The sequence below is a fragment of the Palaemon carinicauda genome, unplaced genomic scaffold, assembly GCF_036898095.1.
Source record: "Palaemon carinicauda isolate YSFRI2023 unplaced genomic scaffold, ASM3689809v2 scaffold109, whole genome shotgun sequence".
In the NCBI taxonomy this organism is placed as follows: Eukaryota; Metazoa; Arthropoda; class Malacostraca; order Decapoda; family Palaemonidae; genus Palaemon; species Palaemon carinicauda.
Window position 1 is genome coordinate 1 of NW_027168582.1, and position 22,469 is coordinate 22,469.

Genomic DNA, 22,469 nt, shown 5'->3' on the forward strand with positions numbered 1-22,469 from the left:
TGAAAGTACAGAAGGAGACTTTCCTGTTCTTCCTGTTCTAGGCTGTATGACATAGATAGCAGTTCAGATCCACCAGGTGATGGTTCCCTTAAATGCTAATATCTTTACCTCTTGATTAACTTTGCAATTGTGTCCTTGATGTATTGAAGATTCTGAGCTCTGAAAAGGACATGGATACCCTTCTTTATTTCTTCTTGTGCTTTGTTTTCTGCCTTCAACATTAACACCAGAATACTGTGGTTGGGAAGTAGCTGGTTTTGTCCGCAGATGGTCTGTGGGTCGACATGGGATGATGTTGGGGAAACAGTGTGGGATATTATTGATGTGGGTATGAGGGCGGGTATGGTGTGGGTGCAACGTGTAATGAAATTAATAATTAAAACCGTTGTTTAAAAGAATGCTCTCTCTCTCTCTCTCTCTCTCTCTCTCTCTCTCTCTCTCTCTCTCTCTCTCTCTCTCTCTCTCTCTCTCTCTCTCTCTCTGTGAGTGTTGGGAAAGACATAAGTATTCTGGGAGGGTCTGATGTGCACCCAGTGAGCCTTTCTGTCTTGATGAAGTGGCCATGACTGTGGAAGTTTACTGCACATGGCTTTCATCCACACAGCAGTTGCGTTTGAATATGGGAGGGATAGATTTTTAATTTACCTAGGAGCCACCCACTGTTACTAGAAATTGTTTTTTTAATGACAAATGCATACACACAACAACACACACACATATACTGTATTGGCTGTTTGAGATGTTAAAGAAGTTTTCATATTGAAAATTAGGTTTAAGAAGAAAAAGGTTCTTTGCTATTTAACCTCTTGCTTTTGTCGTTTCAGGTTTAGTCTGCTCATGCCCAGAGACAAGGGACAGTAACAATACCCCTAGCGAAGGCCCCACCAGTGAAAAATAGCCCAGTGTGGAAATGAATTAAAGTAGAAGACTGTCGAGCTCTAGCGGAACTAGAGCTCCAGTCCAGCGATTGCCTTCAAGAGTCCAAGTAAGTATTTTTGTATTTGTAGGTCCTGTTCATTTTTTGTATTTTTTTGTATTTATGAACAGATGGATCTATTTATCAGGTGTAATTATTATTAATATTATTATTATTATTTTTATTATTATTATTATTTTTATTATTATTATTATTTTTATTATTATTATTATTCATTATTATTATTATTATTACCTGCTAAGTTACAACCCTAGTTGGAAAAGCAGGATGCTATAAGCCCAGTGGCCCCAACAGTGAAAATAGCCCAATGAGAAAAGAAAACAAGGAAAAATAAAATATTTTAAGAACAGTAACAACATTGAAATAAGTATTTCCTATATAAACTATAAAAAAAACTTTAAGAAAACAAATGGAAGAGTAATTAGACAGAATACTTGTGCCTTGCCACTGAATCGTAGACAATGCTCTTTTACATAGGTCTCTTGCTTCTAGTACGGTATTATTATCATTACTATTATTATTATCATTATTATTATTATTATTGTTATTAGGTACAGACAACCCTAGTTGTTACATGTATAATTGTTCCGTAACTGAAGTACAAACCACACTATTTAATATGGGTAATTACTTTCGGCGTAGCTGAAATGACGAGCCATTAGAATTTTAACGAGGGTTTACTACCCCACCGCTAGTTAGCGGGGGGTAGGGGAGGGTAGCTTGCTACCCCCCTCTCACAGCTGTGCTTGAGCTCACTTTGATCTCGGCTCGGGTGGTAGTTGGACGTGTCTGCTCTCACCCTCGCCTCTCTGACAGCCATTAATGTCTCTGACCGCCCTTGTGGAACATTCATGTCGGCGGTCGAGACTTACCCTTACACCCTTTGCCCTTACTGTAGAGGCCAACGGTGTGATAGTGGTAATAAGTGTGGTGAGTGTAGGGAGTGGTCTACCTCCCAGTGGGAGAGGTTTTCTCGGCAACTTAAGAAGTCTATGTGGGATATTTCTCCTTTGAAGTTTTCTTTGAAAGGAGAAAATCCCAAGGATTCTTGTTCCGTTGCCCAAACCTCCTCCGAAGCTCACGCTCGATCGGTCTCTTTCGAGAGACCGTCGAGTGGTAGCGTAGACCGTGGTTCTGTTTCCCTATCTCGGGGTTCGAGAGATGGCGTTGCCTTCCCTAGCAAGGCAGCTCCACCTCTTCCCCCGGGGGAGGATTTAAATTTAAATTTAAATGTAACAAATTTATTCCGATTGGGGGCCGCTGTCAAACAATCGCCGACTTTGGCAGAGGTTGATCCTTTGTCTATTGTTGACGTTGTGGTGTCAGAGGTATCCAATGCGGTATCTTCTAATATCTCTGCCTCTTCTCATCCCGCAGTAGCTGAAGGCTTAGTTTCTCCCGTTCCTGCTCAACCTACGAGGGAGAAACTAAGTCCAACAGTCTCTCCTGCCGGAGATTCTCTCCCTCGGGGGAGTTCACTCACAGAGACTCCTCTTCGGAGGACTGCTGAAGGTCAGCTTGCCGATCCAACGGCCCCCAGATGGCGTATACGTCGCAAGGCTCGCCTTCCTCTTTGCCGCAGAGGCCTTCCTTCACCTTATAGGACGGTGAGGAGGCGCTTCTTTGGTTCATCATCGTCGTTGCAGTCCGCCGCACAGGAGCCTCGTCATCAATCACCGACTGTTCCTACTACGACCCTGATTCTCTCTGCGGATCGTTCGCGATCCTCTTCGGTGGAAGGTCGACCTTCCACCCGACAGACCTGCTGACCTGCCGTTGCCGTTCCTGGCAGCTGATGCGCTTTATGCGCCAACAAAACCTGTCTATCATAGTCAGGCACCTGTCCCTTCGGGGCATCAAGGGCGTACGCGCCATCATACGCGCACTTCCCTTACGCGCCATGCTAAGCATGCGCTCCAACGATCACCTGACCACACTAAGATAGCGCACAGGCGCTCACCTGCTGAGGTTCCTGAGATAGCGCACAGGCGCTCACCTGCTGCTGTTCCTGAGATAGCGCTCACCTGCGCGCCTTCAACCTACTGCGCGCCAATGCTCTCCTACGCGTCAACGCTTGCCAACGCGCCAACGATCTCCTGCGCGCCCATGATTTTCGGATCTGGGTGCGGTAGGGAACTCTAAGACTTCTTCTACTCGTCAGCGCTCGCCAGCGCTCAATTGCACTCATTCACCTGCGCGCGCCCACGCCCATCCGCTACAGCGGCTACACACCGCCAGCCTGACGTGCGCCAACAAACACAGGTTCCGACTGCGCGCCCGCGCGCAAGGGATATCTCTCCTGCACGCACCCTACAACATATTCTGGGGCGCGCGATCTCTCGCCTGCACGCCCACGGGCCCTTCATCCTGATCCTGCGCGCCCGCACGAACATTCACCCTCGCGCGCGCGAGCGCACAATAAGCCTCCTGCGCACTCTCCTGGGTCCCCTGCGCACGCTTCTACGTGCCATTGCTCGCCCGTGTGAGCCCTCGCAATCGCGTTCGCGCGCGCATCAGCATTCCCCCGCACGAGACCCCAGGTATTCCCCATCACGCGAGCGCCAGCGCGCTGCCCTGTGCGATCATCAATACCCTCCCGCGCGTGAGGCTGCAGGACAACGCACGGCAAGGTCACCACCGCCACATTCTCCCCCCCCCCTTGCAAGCGCAGAACAGCGCGTTCGCCGGTGGGGGGCAAGGTTCCAGAAAGGTCCAGGGGCATTTCTTCTTCCTTTTCTTTACAGGCGAACCCCCCTATGGAAACTCCTCCCAGGGATCGGTCGATCCCTGTCCCTCCAGAGGGAGTGTCTGACAGTGCAGCCGTCAGCCAGCAGCCTTGGTTTGGGGCACTAGTCAGAGTGGTTATGCAGGCCTTCAAGCCTGTTCTCTCTGAATTGGGTCACAAATCCTTGGCTGCGTCTACCCCCCTGAAGAGAAAAAGAGGAGTTTCGGACGCGGTGACTTCTCCGAGGACTAAGCTGTCTCCTCGTAAGCCTTCGAGGCAGGCCCCCCCCCAGACTTTTTTTCCCTCCCTGTCAGACGAGGACTACCCATCCTCAGGGGAGTCACGTGAGGTGAGACTTTCCCCCATCGCACCAATGGGGGAAACCCCACCTCACACTGGAAAGTCTTCTCGGGTAAGGGCAGAGAAGAGCCTACCTCCGTCGTTGTTGGAGTCCTACATCCCTCCCAGGAGGGAGTTGAAGGACTCTAAAACAGTACCGAAATCCTCGACAAGACTTAAAAACGGAGCCAGCCAGTCACTCGGAGAACGTCAGAACGTCCGCGATTTTCCCCAAGAAGAGCCTTTGGGGACAGGAGACTTCGCTGCGAGTCCATCCAGAGGAGAGCTACAGGAGTCAGAACATGCATTTTGGCAAGTTCTAACCCTTATGAGGACTTTCATTGGGTTTGCTGACCCAGAGATTCCCCCTCAAGAGGGCAAAAACACGGTCTTGGACCGAGTATTTTGGACTTAAAAACCCTCTAAGGCCAGTGCGGCTCTGCCCTGGTCTCAGGGGGTTAAAGAGTACCAGGGGCAAGATTGCAGTCCAACTCTCTCAGCTAGCCTCCTCCAGCCGATCCAGTGCCGGCAACAAGCTTCTCCCACTTCCTCGCGTACTGCAGAGGGGGTACTTCGAGATCTTAGAGGAGCCTTGTTTAGCTCTTCCCCTTCACCATTCTTAGGAAGAGCTTACCAGGGGAGTCCCTCTTGAGAGAGACTCCAACTGGCAGGTCTCATTCTCAGCGACTGAGATCCTTAATCAGGAGAAGGTTGCGAAGTGTGCTATGCAGGCCACTAAGTGGCTTGACATCTGGTTAGGGACCTTAGGTATTCTGATACGTTCGGAGGATTTCTCCAAAGAACGTACCAGGAAAGCTATGGAGACCTTTTTACTCTCAGGCACTCGTACGATCTAGTTTCTGGCCCACCAAGTCTCGAACTTGTGGGCAAACACCATCTTGAAACGTCGGGATGCGGTGGCTGAGAGGTTCCTTCCGAAGGTCCCTAGCACCGAGATAAGCAGGCTCAGACATTCATCCGTGGAGGGAACGAATCTGTTTCAGCATGCTGCTGAGAGGTGGAGGAAGTCCCACCAAGACTCCCTCCTACATAGGGCTTTGACATCCAAGCCCTATAAGCCTCCAGCACCCCAGCAGCCCTGTCCTACCAAGACCACGAAACCGACAACGGCAGCGAAGACAATGGTGTCTAAGCCCTTTCCTCTCAAGGACAGGAAAGGCAAGAAGTCCTCCAGAGAAGGGAAAAATCCTAGAGGGAGCAGCCGAGGCCGCAAACGCTAGGATTGGAAGTCCCCTGCATGTCCACCAGTGGGGGGCATGCCTACAAAGTTGCGCAGACAGGTGGCAGCGACTCGGGGCAGTTTCCTGGACGATTTCCGTAATCAGTCAAGAATATCGCATCCCGTTCACAACATCTCTACCTCTCCTGACGATGAATCCAGTGTCATCGAGCTCCCTTGCCATGGGATCAGCAAGGGGGCAGACCCTTTCGGCAGAAGTCCAGACTATGTTGAAGAAGGGCGCTCTCCAAGAGGTCCTTGACGGGTCCCTAGGCTTCTTCAGTCGACTCTTTCTTGTAAAGAAGGCGTCTGGAGGCTGGAGACCAGTCATCGACCTCTTGGCTCTAAACAAGTTTGTCAAACAAACTCCATTCAGCATGGAGACCGCAGACACGGTCAGACTTGCAGTGAGACCACAAGACTTCATGTGTACACTGGATCTGAAGGACGCGTACTTCCAGATCCCAGTCCATCTGTCTTCAAGGAAGTACTTAAGATTCAGCCTAGACAACAAGGAGTACCAGTTCAAGGTGCCGTGTTTCGGTCTCTCCACAGCACCACAGGTTTTCACCAGAGTGTTCACCCTAATATCGTCATGGGCACACAGGATCGGCATCCGTCTCCTCCGTTATCTGGACGACTGGCTGATCCTAGCAGACTCGGCGTCATCCCTTCGTCAACACCGAGAGAAACTTCTGGGACTTTGCCAGGGTCTGGGGATCATGGTATTTCTCGAGAAGTCCTCTCTGCTTCCCACTCAAAGACTGGTTTACCTAGGCATGATTATAGCCACCAATCTCCACAAAGCCTTCCCATCAGACGACAGCATAGCAAGGCTGAGGAAGGTCGCAAGCCCTTTTCTCAGACGAGAAGAGCTTCCAGCCCAATCGTGGTTACGTCTCCTCGGTCACCTCTCATCTTTGGCTCGTCTAGTTCCCAGCGGTCGCCTCAGGATGAGATCCCTCCAGTAGCGACTCAAGTCCCGGTGGAATCATGGTTACGATTCCCCGGACGTCATGATCCCTATGGGACCTGCGGAATGGTCAGACGGACCTCCAGTGGTGGGTGACAGACGAGAACCTACGAAGAGGAGTGGATCTTCTCGTCCTCCCCCAGATTTGATGTTGCTTTCGGACGCCTCAAAGAAAGGTTGGGGCGCCCACGTTCTACACCACAGGACCTCAGGCCTGTGGTCAGAATCAGAAAAGTGCCTCCATATATAAATCTTCTAGAGATAAAGGCCGTTTTCTTGGCCCTTCAACAGGTCCAACAATATCTGGCGGGTCGCTTTGTGGTGGTGATGAGCGACAACACAATAGTGGCTTACATCAACAAGCAAGGAGGTACCTTTTCAAAGCAGCTATCCCATCTTGCAGTAGAGATACTGAGATGGACCAAAGTCCACTCGATTCCACTATCGGCACGTTTTATTCCAGGCAAGAGGAATGTGCTCGCCGACAATCTGAGCAGACCGTCTCAGATAGTGAGTACCGAGTGGTCTTTGGATCATCTAGTAGCCAACAAAGTCCTGACTTTGTGGGGTTCCCCGACTGTGGATCTGTTCGCGACAGCGTTGAATTTCAAGCTCCCGCTATACTGCTCCCCAGTCCCGGATCCCAAGGCGCTCTGGCAAGATGCCTTCCAACAACGGTGGGACAACATCGACGTGTACGCATTTCCCCCGTTTTGTCTGACGAGGAGGGTGCTCAACAAGACCAGAATATTGGTCAATCTTTCAATGGCCCTCATAGCTCCGCTATGGCGTTAAGCGAAATGGTTTTCGGAACTTCTGCAACTCCTAACGGAACTTCCGAGAGAACTCCCTCCGCGACACGATCTACTCAGACAACCACATGCCAACATCTTCCACAAAGCCGTAGCTCCGCTACGACTTCACGCCTGGAGACTATCCAGCATCTCCTCTCTGAGAGAGGATTTTCGCAACAAGTTGTGATCAGGATGTCTGGACATCTGCGAAAATCATCCGCATCTGTCTACCAGGCAAAGTGGAAAGTCTTCTGTGGTTGGTGTCGTGGAAGGGGTATCTCTCCACTCGATGCCACTATTCCAGCAATAGCAGAGTTCCTTGTGTATATGCGGGAAGAAATGCGCCTTTCAGTCTCGGCGGTGAAAGGCTATCGCTCAGCCTGAAATGTAGCCTTCAGGCTCAAAGGAATGGACATTTCTTCCTCGCTGGAACTTTCCCTACTCATATGAAGTTATGAACTTACCTGCCCTCAGTCGGAAGTGAGACCTCCTCCATGGAACGTGGTTTGAGTTCGCAGGTCTCTTAAGAGACTTCCCTATGAACCATTACGCCAGGCTTCAGATCGCCACCTAACTTGGAAGACGGTGTTCCTACTAGCTTTGGCTTCAGCCAAGCGAGTCAGTGAACTACATGGTCTCTCGTATGACATCGTCCATTCAAGGGGATGGGGGGAGGTAACGTTCAAATTCGTCCCTGAGTTTATTGCTAAGACTCAAAATCCGGGGGTGGCGGACCCTAGGTTCGACTCCTTCCAGATTTCGTGTCTCCGTTCTGTAACAGATGACCCAGACCATCTCCTACTGTGCCCAGTAAGGAGCTTGAGGCTGTATCTCAAAAGAACGGCTGCAGTCCGTCTTCAGGTGCAAGCATTGTTCGTTAGCACTGGGAGGATTAAGAGGAGGGTCACCAAGAACACCATCTTGGCATGGATTCGTAGGGTGATCCATCTGTCCCTGAATCCAGACCCTCCTCCGCCACGTCGCCCTATAGCATATGATGTCAGGGGCGTAGCTACGTCCCTGGCCTTCAAGAAGAATTTTTCAGTGACGCAGGTTCTTCAGGCTGGGGTGTGGAAGCGTCAGACGACCTTCACAGCCCACTACCTGTAAGACGTGACCCATAGGAGGCTTGATACGTTCTCTATCGGCTCTGTGGTGGCTGCACAACAGCTGGTTTAAAACCTCAGGCTCCTTATTGGACAAGTAGCAGAAGGTTGAGGGCATTGTTACCCAGTCTTAGTCTGCATGAATGAAAAGGTTTGTCTGGCCCTTATTCTTTTCTTCATCCTCCCCTCTCTTGGGGAAAGCAGCATCCTGGGTTCTCTGCACAGCTGACCTCAAACCACTGCAGGAAAACCATGTTTCCTTGTGTTCCTAGTATTAAGCTAATACTGTCACGTCCCCATACCCTGACGAGGTGGTATTGGGAGAGTCCTAGCCTAAAGTTTCCATCTAAAGGACTACAGGTCAACTTCCTAGGACGAGTCACACTTTATTATACCTTCACACACAGCTTGCGTAGTCCGCAGTCCTTGCGTAGCAAGGTTCTAGCGAGGTGCAGGGACTCCTTATTGTTTAAGTGCTGACACACTCAAATAATGAGTGCCCGGGGAAAGCCAAAAACCAGTACTGGCCAGGACTTTCCACCCTTCCTAATGGGTGAGTCACCCCTATTAAATAGCGTGGTTTGTATGTCGGTTACGGAACAAATGACAAATTCGTAGATAATTTGTATTTTTTCTAACTATACAAACCTTAGCTATTTAATCAAACTTGCCCGCCAGCCCTATCCCCCTTGAAGTCCTACCTCCAAGCAAAGTGAGCTCAAGCACAGGTGTGTTTGTGAGGGGGTGGGGTAGCAAGCTACCCTCCCTACCCCCCGCTAACTAGCATTGGGGTAGTAAACCCTCGTTAAAATTCTAATGGCTTGTCATACCTGTTTGCAAATTCATTGACAATGGCCAGTACTATTGTTATTATTATTACTTGCTAAGCTACAACCCTAGTTGGAAAAGCTGGATGCTATAAGCCCAAGGGGTCCAGCAGGGAAGGTAGCCCTGAATAAACTACGAGAAGTAAATAACAATTAATATAGAATTTTCAAGAACGTTAATATCAAAATAAATCTTTCAAATATAAACTATAAAAACTTTAAAGAAACAAGAGGAAGAGAAACAAGGTAGAATAGTGAGCTCAAATGTACCTTCAAGCAAGAGAAATCTAATCCAAGACAGTGAAAGACTATGGTACAGAGGCTGTGGCACTACCCAAGACTAGAGAACAATGTTATGATTTTGGAATGTCCTCATAGAAGATCTGCTTACCATAGCTAAAGAGTCTCTTCTAATCTTACCAAGAGGAAGGTGGCCACTGAATAATTACATTGCAGTAGTTAACCCTTTGAGTGAAGAAGAATTGTTTGGTAATCTCAGTGTTATCAGGTGTATGAAGACAGAGGAAAATATATAAAGAATAGGCCAGATTATTTGGTGTATGTGTAGCCAAAGGGAAAATAAGCCGTAACCAGAGAGAAGGATCTAATGTAGTTGTTCTCCAGTGATCTTTGGCCCTTGACAAATTATTATGGTTTTATTGTAGTCAAAATTAGCATTTTGTTTAATGCAATATAGATCCTATTACTTCACCTTATCATTAATTTTTTCCCAATCTCCATGAAACCAATTTGTTCAAAGAGACATTTATGTGTTTTAACCCAGTCTGGTTTATACCAAGAAGAGACATAAAATTTTACCTAACCTGCCCAAGGGCTCTCCTTACTGAGAAGATTGTCGGCTATTAATGCCAGCTTCTATTTTTTGTATACTGAAGTACGGTCATATATCAGTTCTAATGAATCTTGTGGTTATGGGACCATATAAATTGCTAGCAATGGGGCTTAAAAAGAATACATTTTAAAGGCCAAATAATTCATGTCATTTAGTAGAGGATGAGGATCTAAAGTCTTGCTTTGGTTAATCTTATGGAAGCCACAGTATTAGGAGTGTTCTGTATATCAGTCAATATTGGCTCTGTAGTACAGTATACTTTCTCTAAAGTAAGAGTCAACAAGGATAGAGTACTTAAAACTTAAGTTTAGTCCCCACTTCACAAGAGACTTTTGAACATCTTTTGATAGTAAAAGAAGTCTATTATTGTTAATACTAGTCTACGTTTACCTTTCATTACCTTAGAGACATTTTTGTTAGACACTATGACGGCTATGGAATATGGGTTGTGATAGTTTGGCTTTCATTTTCTTATCATAGAGACCATATTGTATGACTAGGATATTTCGTTTGAACTAGTTATAGTCAGCTTAAAGCATGTAGTGGCTGGAAATTAGTGGTTGCTCTGTGCTCATGACTTTCAGATGTGTGATATGGACAGGAATTTTGATTAACAGTAATGCTTTAGGTCAGTCTCAATCATCATCATCATCATCATCACAATCTCCTTCGTCTATTGACGCAAAGGGCCACAACTTACAGTAACAAGAACTTTGGGTGTGTAGGAAATGCCCCCCTAAATCTTGATGAAGTCACTTGCAGAAGGGTAATGGATTAGGTTTAAGGTGATAGATAAAAGGTCTTTTTGGCTTCTAATCCTGATGCCTGGCAGGTGATCATACTGGAATTAGTATGGACTGCCAGGGGTCATTTTCCTTAAGTAGATATGCACTGCGTATCACATGGAACTGGCTAACCTTTGATGAATCTAGGCAATGAATTCTCTACGGATTTAGTCAGTCTCAATAGCGTTTTCTTTTTTTTTAAACCTATAGAATTCTACAGAAGTCTTTATCTCCATCATCCAAGAGTTTTGTTTTTGATATATGCGATAAATAAGATTTTTATTCATATAATTATAGTGTCTCTGTTCTGCAGTGGTAGAATGCTGAACTGACATTTGAGAATTTTGTCGTATTTGCACTTGTGGCTCACCCAGTCCTCCCAGCTTTGAGTGGCTTCTGTACCATGGTCTTCCACTGTCTTGGGTTAGAGTTCTCTTGCTTGAGAGTACACTTGGGCATACTATTCTATCTAATTTCTCTTCCTCTTGTTTTGTTAAAGTTTACAGTATATAGTTTATATAGGAGATATTTATTTTAATGATGTTACTCTTCTTAGAATATTTTATTTTTCCCTTTTTCCTTTCCTCAATGGGCTATTTTGCCTGTTGGAGTGCCTGGGCTTAGAGCATCCTGCTTTTCCAACTAAGGTTGTAGCTTAGTAAGTAATAATGATAATAGCACAAAGGCAAGAGAGTAAGGAGCAAAGTAAAGTAGACTACTGTACCAAATCTGCGGCCCAGTATGTGCGTTTGTCTACAATTCATGTCGCCAACACCATTTGATGGTATAGCACTGACAATGACTTATGATATACCAATATAATTCTGTATCAGATCTTTAAAACTGTTTTGGTGCCACATTAGCTAATGGTCAATGCAGGCCTGTTAACTTTATTATGCCGTCTGTCAATCTACACTTCATCGTGTAGCTTACTTGCTTATTTACAGCTAAGATACAGTTTGTATCAACTACAAAACTGTGGTACAGGTTCAGAAAAGCAAATACTGTACTATACAAGAACTGAATTTTTTCAACCATCTTATGCTTTATGCATTTCTGATTGGTGCAAACCATTTTTTTCAAGCCCTTTGTGTATAAGTTAGTACTGTGACCCTAAGAAAAACCGCATTGTACACTTAACAAGGGAAGATATGCTGTAATGAATTTGTCAATGCTGAAAAAGAATGCCTATTAATATACAAACACAAAATTTAAAAAGAACTTTTAGTAGGACATGATCCAACCTAACCTAACCTAACCTAGTACTGTAGGTCATTGTTTACATTCTCTTCCAATTCTTCTCCTCTTCTGTCTAATTTCTTCCTTTTCATTGTGCAACTTTAATAAAAATTTCATTAGATTGTGTTTTATATTATAAGAATATTAGTAAATGTTTATGATCAGTACAGTTTTTGGAATAAGATGTCACTGCATTATAATATTAAGTCGTTGCTTCCATTTGAATATTATAGTGGAAAATACCTTATTGATTATTAATATGTAAACCCTAAATAATGGTTTAATCTGAATTTGCAAATGTATTCTTCAGAAGTTCAAACTTGCCGTGAATGTTTAAATGTTTACCTGGATGACATAAGTCACCTTTCATAGTTTATATAAGACAGATCCATTTCAATGTTCTTACTGATCTTGAGACATTTTCTATTCATTATTCATTACTTTTCGTATAGGTTAATTATTTCCTTTCATCATTGCACAATTTTGTCCTGTTGGAGCCCTTGGGCTTATAACTCCTTGCTTTTCCAACCAGGTTTATAACTTTTCTAGTTATAATTGTAATAATAATAATTATAACAATAACAATATTACTAAAGATTTTAGGTCTTTTGCTCTGTGAAATGCATTAACAACTATAAGATTTGTCAGTTTTTGTTCATATATATGAGTTAAAACTTTGTTGATTATTTTGTAATTGTTGAAATGGTTTGTATCTAAAGATGGTAGTGCTGTACTGAAAAATGATTTGATCTTTTCAGGTGTTTAAGGCCTCGGGAGAGCATCATGGCTATAAAAATGTAAGTACCATAAATGTAATAGTTTTTGACTAGGATAAGGTCATGTAGCCTACACTCTTATCATTCTATCCCCATTATTATTAGCCATTAATAGTCCACTACAGAACAAAAGCCTCAGAAATGTCCTTCCACTCAAGTCTGTTTGTGGTCTTTCTGTGCCAGTCCACACCCACAAACTTTCTTAGTTTGTCGATCATTCATCTTTTCATCATTCCCCTTCTTCTTTTGCAATCTCTAGGGGTCTATTCTGTTATTCTTAATGCTCATCTATTATCTATCTTTCTCATTATATGCCCAGCCCATGTCCATTTCTTTTTCTTACATGTTAGAATATATTTTACTTTGCTCTCGTATCCACGTTGCTCTTTTTCTTTCTCTTAGAACTATTCCCATCATTCAGCAAAAAGTTTATATACACATTGTTTACTGGCCTTGAGTCCACAAGGTTTTCACCATAGTCCTTAGTGACATGAGATGTCTTGTAGAAGAAAACAGATAATTGCAGGGATGGAGAAATAAGATTCTGAGTCATAAAGTTTTCATATTCCATACAGCAACAGGGTATAAACAATGGTGCTCTGCAAGGCAAGCAGCTTGTGCGAGGATGTGTATGCACAGAGTGCTGACAGTGCAACTTGTGCACATGCGTTTGTAATGGACAACATTTATAGAATTAACCCTTTTACCCCTAAAGGAAGTACTGGTACGTTTCACAAAAGCCATCCCTTTACCCCCATGGACGTACCGGTACGTCTTTGCAAACAAATTCTATATTTTTGATAATTTTTTGAGAACATTCAGGCATTTTGCAAGAGAATGAGACCAACCTGACCTCTCTATGACAAAAAGTAAGGCTGTTAGAGCAATTTAAGAAATATTTACTGCAAAATGTGCTGGGGAAAAAATAACCCCTTGGGGGTTAAGGGTTGGAAATTTCCAAAGAGCCTGGGGGTAAAAGGGTTAAAGGATGCATTCAAAGAGTTATCTTGAACATACTAAGTAAGTTACTGTACATATAGTGAACTATTATGTATTAGTGTGCAAAGCAAATAACATACAGTGAATTTATGAAGTATGGAAGTACAAAGCAAGTTGCATAAGTGGCATGTGAGCTTTGTACACTATCTAGGTTTGTTTAAGCTTTGAGATCTGCAGGGAGTTTTAGAGGACATTGACGACTTACCATGTCAAGACTAGGGACCACAAGGGATCATATTTGGGAACTTAATTGGGACTGGGCACCGGATATAAGAATTGATGTTTCTGACAGAGCGCTCAGCTGCTTGAGAGCAAATCTCTTACTCACATGATTGCTCTTCAGTAGTGACTTTTCTGATCGTGGCCCATCTGTGTGATGCTCGGTCCTGTTGGCAGCCGTGTTTGCCCACATTCAGCTTGGACAGGGGACAGGTGGGGCATCATAGTAGCATTGCACCTGGGCATCTCTGGCAGCAGCTCAGCAGTCACAGTCATGTGTGTTTTCTCTAGCCAACTTTCCATGGACGACTGAGGATGAGCGGACACACATTACACAGAGAAGATGACCATATAGTACCTGAGCAGGAGAACGACCAGAATGGTTAGGCATGTTTCATAACTCGAGTAGGCCACATTCAAAGGCCCTCCAGTTGTATCCTTAAGGGGCCATTTTGAGGATCTAAGTGTTTAACAGCATTGACGGTGCAGTGGTTTGCGGACTGTGGCCAGAGGTAGCACCCAAACAGCCTAGTGTCCAAATGCCAACCACAACCCAACGTTCACTACACAAAAAATATACTACGGTGGAATAACCAAAAAATCTAGGTAACAGGTCAAGAGAACGGAGGACTGGGCACCACCCCTTGATTTATACTGGGCAAGGGGACCCAGCTAGAATCTTACTTCCTTTTTAAATTCCCTTTCCTTGGGCTAGCGGGATTAACATGTAAGATGACCGTTGATTCATTTCTGAGAAGTTAGCAGCATTTATAGATATAGCTCTATATTCTTTAGGTAAGATGGTTTTAAACTTGGGAAAAAAAATATCAGAACATTAGGTGAAAGGGAAAGAATTCTTTTATACTGACAATGGGACACAGTGTGAAAGGAAAAAAATTATGATAAATGACTTATTAGAAAGATTAAAATAAACAGTAGCTGAGAAAAGGGACAGCAATGGGGTACTATGAACATCGTGAACACCCTTCAGTATGTTCTCAGCTGGAGTACAGCCAATCTCAATGTGGTGGGAATGGTTGCAGCTGAGAACTGCTCGGGATAAGTACTGGTCCCATTTCCGAGATTCCCCAGAAATCACCCTCAGTAACTCACCAATGGTACGATTCACCTGTTCCACTGCACTGTTACTAGAGGGTTTATACGGAGTTGTTTTCACATGTACAGCATTGTACTGCTCCAACAACTCAGTAAATTCCTGGGAAATAAACTCAGGGCTGTTATCAGTCAATATCCGGACTGGAACACGAGGAATAACAGGAAAAACTCGGTCTTCAAGCGCCTGGCATATCGTACTGCTCCTCTTATTCCTTATGGGTACTGTTGTCTCCCACTTGGAATAATGCTCAACTACCATCAGACACCCAGTAAAACCAGTACTGGTTGTTGGGAGACTCACAAGATCCATAGCAACCAATTCAAAGGGAGAATAGGTCACTATTTTCAAGGTCAGCGGGGCAACCACCTCCCTTGAGACCTTACAAGTCTGACATTCCCAACACGTCCGGCACATATCTCTGATCACATTAATCAAAGATCTGTGCCAGATGAGTCGACGGAGCATTGCAATCATTTTTCCAATCCCCCAGTGATCATTCTGGAGGTGTGTCTCGGCAACTAGGTCAATCAGGACATTGAAGGTGACTCCTGGGACTACTGAGCCATCTGGATTCCGCTTCACTAGCAAACCCTGGTGTACTTCCAGGTCCGACAAACATCTCCTTTAGGGTAGTTAGGAGCGTGGAACTCGAGATGCAGGAACCCCAGAGTAGATCATCTCAATGACAGATTGAATCTGTCAGTGATCTCCTTGGATCTTGGACACCTGACTAAAAGACAGAAGAACATTTCCGGAGAACACTCCCTGATCAGGTTCAGGATCAGTTACCTTCATAACAGTGGTCTCGGTATGCAGGGAGGAGACTGAGAGTACCTTGGGAGACAACTTGAGAACAGCAGTATGGTCATACACCAACTGTTCTTGGGGTGAATCCAGTGTCAGGTAGGCTGCGTCCAGTAGATTTCTACCAAAAACAAAACAAAAGTTAATGTCTTTGGCAGCTACCACTGCATAGTTAAACAGCGGTAGCCTCCACCCGGTAGGACACTTCACCTCTAACTGGACGTAGCCTAGAATGCTGGTGCAGGAACCAGTCAACCCCTCTAACTGTTCTCCGGACAATACCTGGTACTCTATGCCAAGTTGGCTCAGTACAGACTCGCTTACAAGACAAACCTGTGCTCCTGTATCAACAAGAGCACAAAATAAGGTCTCCTGTATCATTACTATACCTACTGCCGAGTGTTGAGACATATGGGTACAACTGGACTGACGAGGTGCCTTTTCTGTCACGTACCTGATTACAGGACAATCCTCCGGCACTTCCTGATCATCAGTGTCCAAACCCTCAGCATCAGGCACACAAGATTTTACCTCCGCCTTATGGCCCAGAATCACATCAGATGGAGGGACGTAATTGCGGAGTTCAATCAGAGGGTTAAAATGCACTCCAGGCAGACACTGAAGATACACACACTGAAGCTCAGTCACGGATGGATCACGATAGACTACAGGACAAGTGGGACCCCAATGAACCCAGATTTCCAAGTTCTGTAGCTTAGATGCTGCCAAGAGCAACTCCAGAACTGGGACTGTACCTGGAGAACGCATTGCCTTGATCCTGTTCCAGCTAGTCTTATCCAGTTTGAAGCCTAGTCGACCGGCGTCTTTCAGAAACTGCTAAACTAATGCATCCCGGAGCTTGGCTCCCTTCAGCTGAGAGTCGGGTGCGACACCTTACCCTTCCGTCCAGCAGTTCACGACTAGCTCCAAGGATTCTATGAGAGAATCTGGACCACCACGAACCTCCTTATACAAGGCCAGTCCAGTAGGCAACTTGGGAGTGCTGGGTTTAGTATCAAACAGACAGTCAGTTAATGCGGGCCAGTGGGATAACCAGTCAGCTGCGGCCTTTTGATCACCTGGACATTAGTTAACAATAAAGTTACATTCGGACAGGTCCTCCAGTGTCCGTGCTAGACGACTGTCCACCATCTTGATGTCATGAAGGTACATCAGGGGACGGTTATCAGAATGGATCACGAAGAACTGACCATAGAGGAAGGCCCTGAAGGTTTTCACCCCCATCGCAGAGCAGACAACTCACGCTCAATGGTAGAGTAATGGGTCTCGCAGTCAAGGAAAGTCATGGAGTCGTATGCTATCACCCGATGCTCCCCTTGATATACTCCAAGGACTCCTGGCACAGACAAGCACCAGCACCCTCACCCGAAGTGTCAACAAACAACTCCAAGGACTTAGCATCAGCGGAGTAGTCAGGGTATGACTACATAATGTCCTCCTTGAGTAGTTCCTTCAAGCGCACAAAGGCACCGTCCATTTCAGCAGTCCACTTCAGTTTCCTAGTCCCGTGGGATTTTCGTCCTCCAGCCTTTGCAGATAATGGTTTGGCTATCTGTGAGCACATGGGGATAAACTTCCGTTGGAAGTTTACCAGTCCCAGGAATCCCTGTAGCTCACGCACAGTGGTCGGTCTAGGGAAGTCCTCCACTTTCTGAATGTATTCTGGTAGCTTACGCATACCAGAACGTCCAACCAGATGACCAAGATACTGGACCTCGGCTTGAACCCAAGAAGACTTCCCGAGTTTTTATCTTGAGTCCGTGCTTCTGGAGAGTAGCCAAAACTTGTTCTACAAGTTTCAGGCGTTCCTCAAAAGACGACCCAAGTATCAAGATGTCATCAATGTAGACAACCACCTTGGCTTTCGGGAACTCTTGGAGAATACTCTGCATTTTTCTGTGGAACACTGCAGGTGCATTTTTCAGTCCAAACGATAAGCGTCTGAACTGCCAGTGTCCAAAGGTGGTAGAAAAAGCCGTGTATTCTTTACTGTCCTCTGCCAACGGTAACTGGTAGTATCCACGAACCAGCTCAAGAGTTGTAAAGTATTTGACTCCTTGAAGTCCAAATACGGAATCGGCCATGTTAGGCATCGGTAACTTATCAGAGACAGTCACCTTATTCAGTCTACGGTAGTCCACACATAAGCGTATACTATTGTCCTTTTTTCGGACTGGAACAACGGGTGAAGACCAAGGAGAGATGCTGGGTTCAATAATACCCAGTTCATGCAACTCCTTGCACTGTTCCTCGATGGCGTCAGCGACGGGTTTAGTAAACTGTCGAACTCTCTGATAAATGGGCGTCTCGTCATACAGGTGGATGCGTATTGGTGTGCTTGAGCACTCACCCACGTCATCATCACCAGTACTGATGACTGGAAGATGACGTCGAAGCATTTGAAAAAACTGGTCCTTCTGAGAAAAGCCCAGTTTGTCAGAGATAGGCAGATTGTCTATCTCTTCCAATACGCTCAGTTCAGGAGTCAGGTCACACTCCTGTGCTATCAGGCAGGATAGAGGAGCATCCACCATTGCCATGGTGAACATCTTCCCCAAGAGATCGCCCTTCTTGATCTTGGCAGTTTCTTCAGATGAACCCTTGATTAAAACCGAGGCTTTTCCCTCCTTCAGTTCGAGGATGCCAAGGATAGCTGTAACTTTCTTTAACAGATCTGGAGTTATGATGTCGCCATCATGATACATTTCCGGCCAACAGTTGGTCTGATAAGCAGGGCACCTAAAAGAGGTTTCAAGTCCCTTAGGAAAGTTTACAGTAACTGGAGCAAGTACTGGCTCAATACCGGCAATTCTCAATGAAACAGCTGCGTGGATCTCAAGTGCGTAAAGCACTTGCTGACAACAGGCTCCACGTGTCTGGACATAATACTCCCAAAGAGGCTCTTGGGAAGTACTGCCAACGCTCAGTCGATTTTGGGCTCCGTCAACTATCACCCCATTTGCTCTCAAGAACTGGTAACCAAGCACTACGTGCTCAGCCATAGTCTCTGAAGGCACTACATGGAACACACTCGGGGCGAATGTCATTCCAGGCAGTATAGGGGTCAAGAGTACAGTACCTAAGGTCTTAGGTCCTGTTTGCCCTAAACCCCAGTGACAATGTCTGATTTTCCTTCGGGAGCGTTGGATGCTCTCATTGACTCCGGAGCTGAGGTCAACCTCCTGTCATCGAGAGTTGTGCAGGATTACCAGCTGTAGATGGTACCCAACACCATTGGTCTGAAGGGTTTAGGACAAACAAGACCTAAGACCTTAGGTACTGTACTGTTGACCCCTATACTACTTGTAATGACATTCACCCCGAGTGTGTTCCATGTAGTACCTTCAGGGACTATGGCTGAGCACGTAGTGCTTGGTTACCATTTCTTGAGAGCAAATGGGATGATAGTTGAGGGAGCCCGAAATCGGCTGAGCGTTGGCAGTACTTCCCAAGAGCCTCTTTGGGAGTATTATGTCCAGACACGTGGAGCCTGTTGTCAGCAAGTGCTTTACGCACTTGAGGTCCATGCAGCCGATTCATTGAGGATTGCCAGTATTGAGCCAATACTTGCTCCAGTTACTGTAAACTTTCCTAAGGGACTTGAAACCTCTTTTAGGTGCCCTGCTTGTCCGACCAACTGTTGGCAGGAAATGTATTATGACGGCGACATCACCGGATATAAAAATTGACGTTTCAGACGTAGCACTGAACTACTCGAAAGCAAATCTCTTACTCACCTGATCGCTCTCCAGCAGTGACGTTCCTAATCTTGTCTCATCTGTGGGATTTTGGGCTCTGTAGGCAGCTGTGTTTGCCCACATTCAGCCTGGACAGGGGACAGGTGTGGGAATCACAGTTGCATTGCACCTGAGCATCTCTGGTAGCAGATCAGCAGTCACTGTCATGTGCCTTTTCTTGCCCAAATTTCCATGGACGACTGAGGATGAGTGGACACACATTACAAAGAAGAAGATCGTATAGTACCTGAGCAGGAGAACAACCAGAATGGTTAGGCATGTTTTGTAACTCGAGTAGGCCACATTCAAAGGCCCTGCAGTTGTATCCTTAAGGGGCCATTTTGAGGATTAAGTGTTAAACAGCATTGACGGCACCCTCAAAGTGTCCATTTGACTGCAGGTAGTGTGGCGATATAGTTACGTATTTGGTGTACACTCCAACGCTCTAAAAAGTCAGCAAACTCTATCCTGTTAAACTGCCATCTTCCATTGGTGAGTAGACTCAGGGAAACATCAACCTCTCTGAAGTAGTGGCAGAAGTGCAGCATGGTTCAGGAGGCAGTCATCGAGCCTAGTGTTTATAACACTCAACACCTTGTTGGCTGTCATGGAGTGTGAAGTGTGTGTGGTAACATGGAGCTGTAGGAACTAGTATGCTTGTGCTCCATTGAGCATGAGGTCGCCATCAGTAGAGAGGGCTTCTCACAACTTTCAATACTGTAATAAAAAAGCATGCAGGTAGTACCGATTTGTGGGGAACGCAGACATGATGTAATCGTGAAGGCGAACATAGTGAGGGTTGGCCTGTGCTGCTGTCGACATGTCTAGCAGGGTCTGGGCGACATTGATAGTTAGGGTATCCGCTCCCTAAGAAGCTATTACTGTACAGCACAATGTTGATGACAAACCTGACGTGTGATATTACCTCGGTACAGCAAGTCGTATCCTTGGATATGGGGTAGCTGACTGGTGCCAGGGAGACTGCATCTGGAATCTATATTTCCCGGTGTGCTACACCGTAGTACAGTAAATTGCTATTGTGTCGTGTACTCCTTCACTCTCTGAAGCTGCGGATTTTCAACCATGTTCAGGGTGTAGCTGTTGGTGATGGTCACCAGTTTAAAATGGTCAGTTTGCAGTGTGAAGGTTGGCAGTCTTAGGAGATACAGGGGGCATTTTGTGAGGGTCCAAGTGAGTCTAGCTCTATTGACGGATACCTCGTCTTGGCGTCTGTGAAAAGTTGTATCCACTCTAGACTTCTCAGAGGCATCCGTTATCATGAACCAGTAGGAAAATGTAACCTATCACATAGAGACGAGATGCATCGGTCTGCAAAATAGTCAGCAGGTTGGGTTAAAAGAGACTTGAACAGCCTTGCCTTGATAGTGCATGCTTCACACATTGGAAGGTCTGGTTGTGAGGGCTTGGGAGAAGGAGCTGTGCTGTCACAGCAATATCTGGGGATAACTGTTTTTGGTTTACTAACCACATGAAGAAACGTACATCCGTCTGTCAGGTTGGACAGTGGGTGGAAGTTTTGCAGAGCCAAATCTCATCCTGGATTTGCAGTTATTCTTTCTTCAGGAAGGTTGAAGCCGCAAAAATTCACCTGCGGCTGATGCCACTGTGAACTTGTCTCTGTTGAAAGTGATGCCATTTTTTGGCAGCGGCTGAATAGTTCATGGATCCTGTGGTAGTATTCCTGTAGGTCATATTAAAAGATGAGAATGTCGGTGACAATCTTGACATACTGTACTTCTTCATGCCTTGGAGAGCTGGGTTACTGCGGTAACAATAAGCATCATTGGTGGCAGTGAAGCCCATGGGTTCATGGCAATTCTGGAATGATCCGTAAGGTGCAATAGAAGTCGTGAGGTTTTGCTCCTCCTCTGCTAGCTCCATCTGCCAGCTCCATCTGCCAGGAGCCGTGTAGAGCGTTCACAATGTTAAAGAATTTGGTGGAATCAACAGCGCAGACAACGGCTATGGCCGTGTATGGAGGGTAGGCTGGTCGGGAGGCTTGTGTGTCTCAACTTGGTGAGATCCACTGCAAACTTTTTTGGCTTTCATGATAAGGACTGGAGAGTGACACCATTCCAATGGTGCAATTTCACAATCCTTAATGGTATCTTAGTGGACCATGGAGTCTAGTTCATTTTTGACAGGTTTGCAGAAAGGGTAGGTGATTTGTAGTGAGACGTGTGTGGCGAATAGGACTGTGTCCTCTTTAAGGTGAATTTTCATGGGAGGGCCTGCCATCAGCCTTACTGAAGCTGCTTTAAGGTCCTCCTTAGACATGAGAGATCATATTGGCAGCTCCTCACATTGCTTAACAAGGATGGGCTGTAGAAAGCCTTGCGGGTGATGGCCAACTCCTTGCAGTGTGCATGTCTGAATACCTTTGTGGACTATAGTGTGGTGAGACAGGACTGCTTGTCCAAGGACAGGGTGGCTTTAATGGTACCTTAAGCTGTTGTAAGTTTTTATCCATCGGCCGTGAGTATCACCGAGGCAGCAAAAAGCTGTAGTTTATTCCTGATGATTTGAAGAAGTTCAAAGCGCTGGGGGCCCATCGCTGATATATCAACTCCTGTGTCCGGAAGCATCATAATCTTGGATGTCTTGCCCATTTAGATGAGGACGAATGGTATGGGCGATGCTGAGGGACAAGTAGTTGTGGGAAGGGTATCTACCTTGTGACAATTTGAGGGCTGGCTTGAAGGGGATGTGGTACTTTTTGGCGCTCATCCGTTGTCGGCAACATTCACTTAGTCGTAGTGTCTGCTTGTGACCTTGTTGGCAAGGCACTTGGGAGTCCTCCACCAGTGTCCCTTACAGGTAGAGTTTCTTCATACACTCTTGGCGGCTGGACACTTTTCTGCAGAGCCATGCTTCTTTGTGCAGGAAGGGTATGAAATGTCCCTGTTAGGGTTTGGTTGAGAAGTAGCACCTCTGCTGCCTTGACCTTTTGTTTTCAT

The 22,469-nt window shown here is 45.8% G+C and overlaps 1 long non-coding RNA gene across 1 annotated transcript in view; it reads left to right on the forward strand.

Moving 5' to 3' along the window:
* The first annotated feature begins 825 nt into the window (after positions 1–825).
* LOC137635269 (uncharacterized) overlaps positions 826–22,469 on the forward strand; it is a 72,569-nt gene continuing 50,925 nt past the window's right edge. Inside the window, exons 1-2 of the long non-coding RNA XR_011042626.1 lie at positions 826–985; positions 12,577–12,615. This is a non-coding gene — a long non-coding RNA (uncharacterized lncRNA). The remainder of the gene's footprint in view (positions 986–12,576; positions 12,616–22,469) is intronic.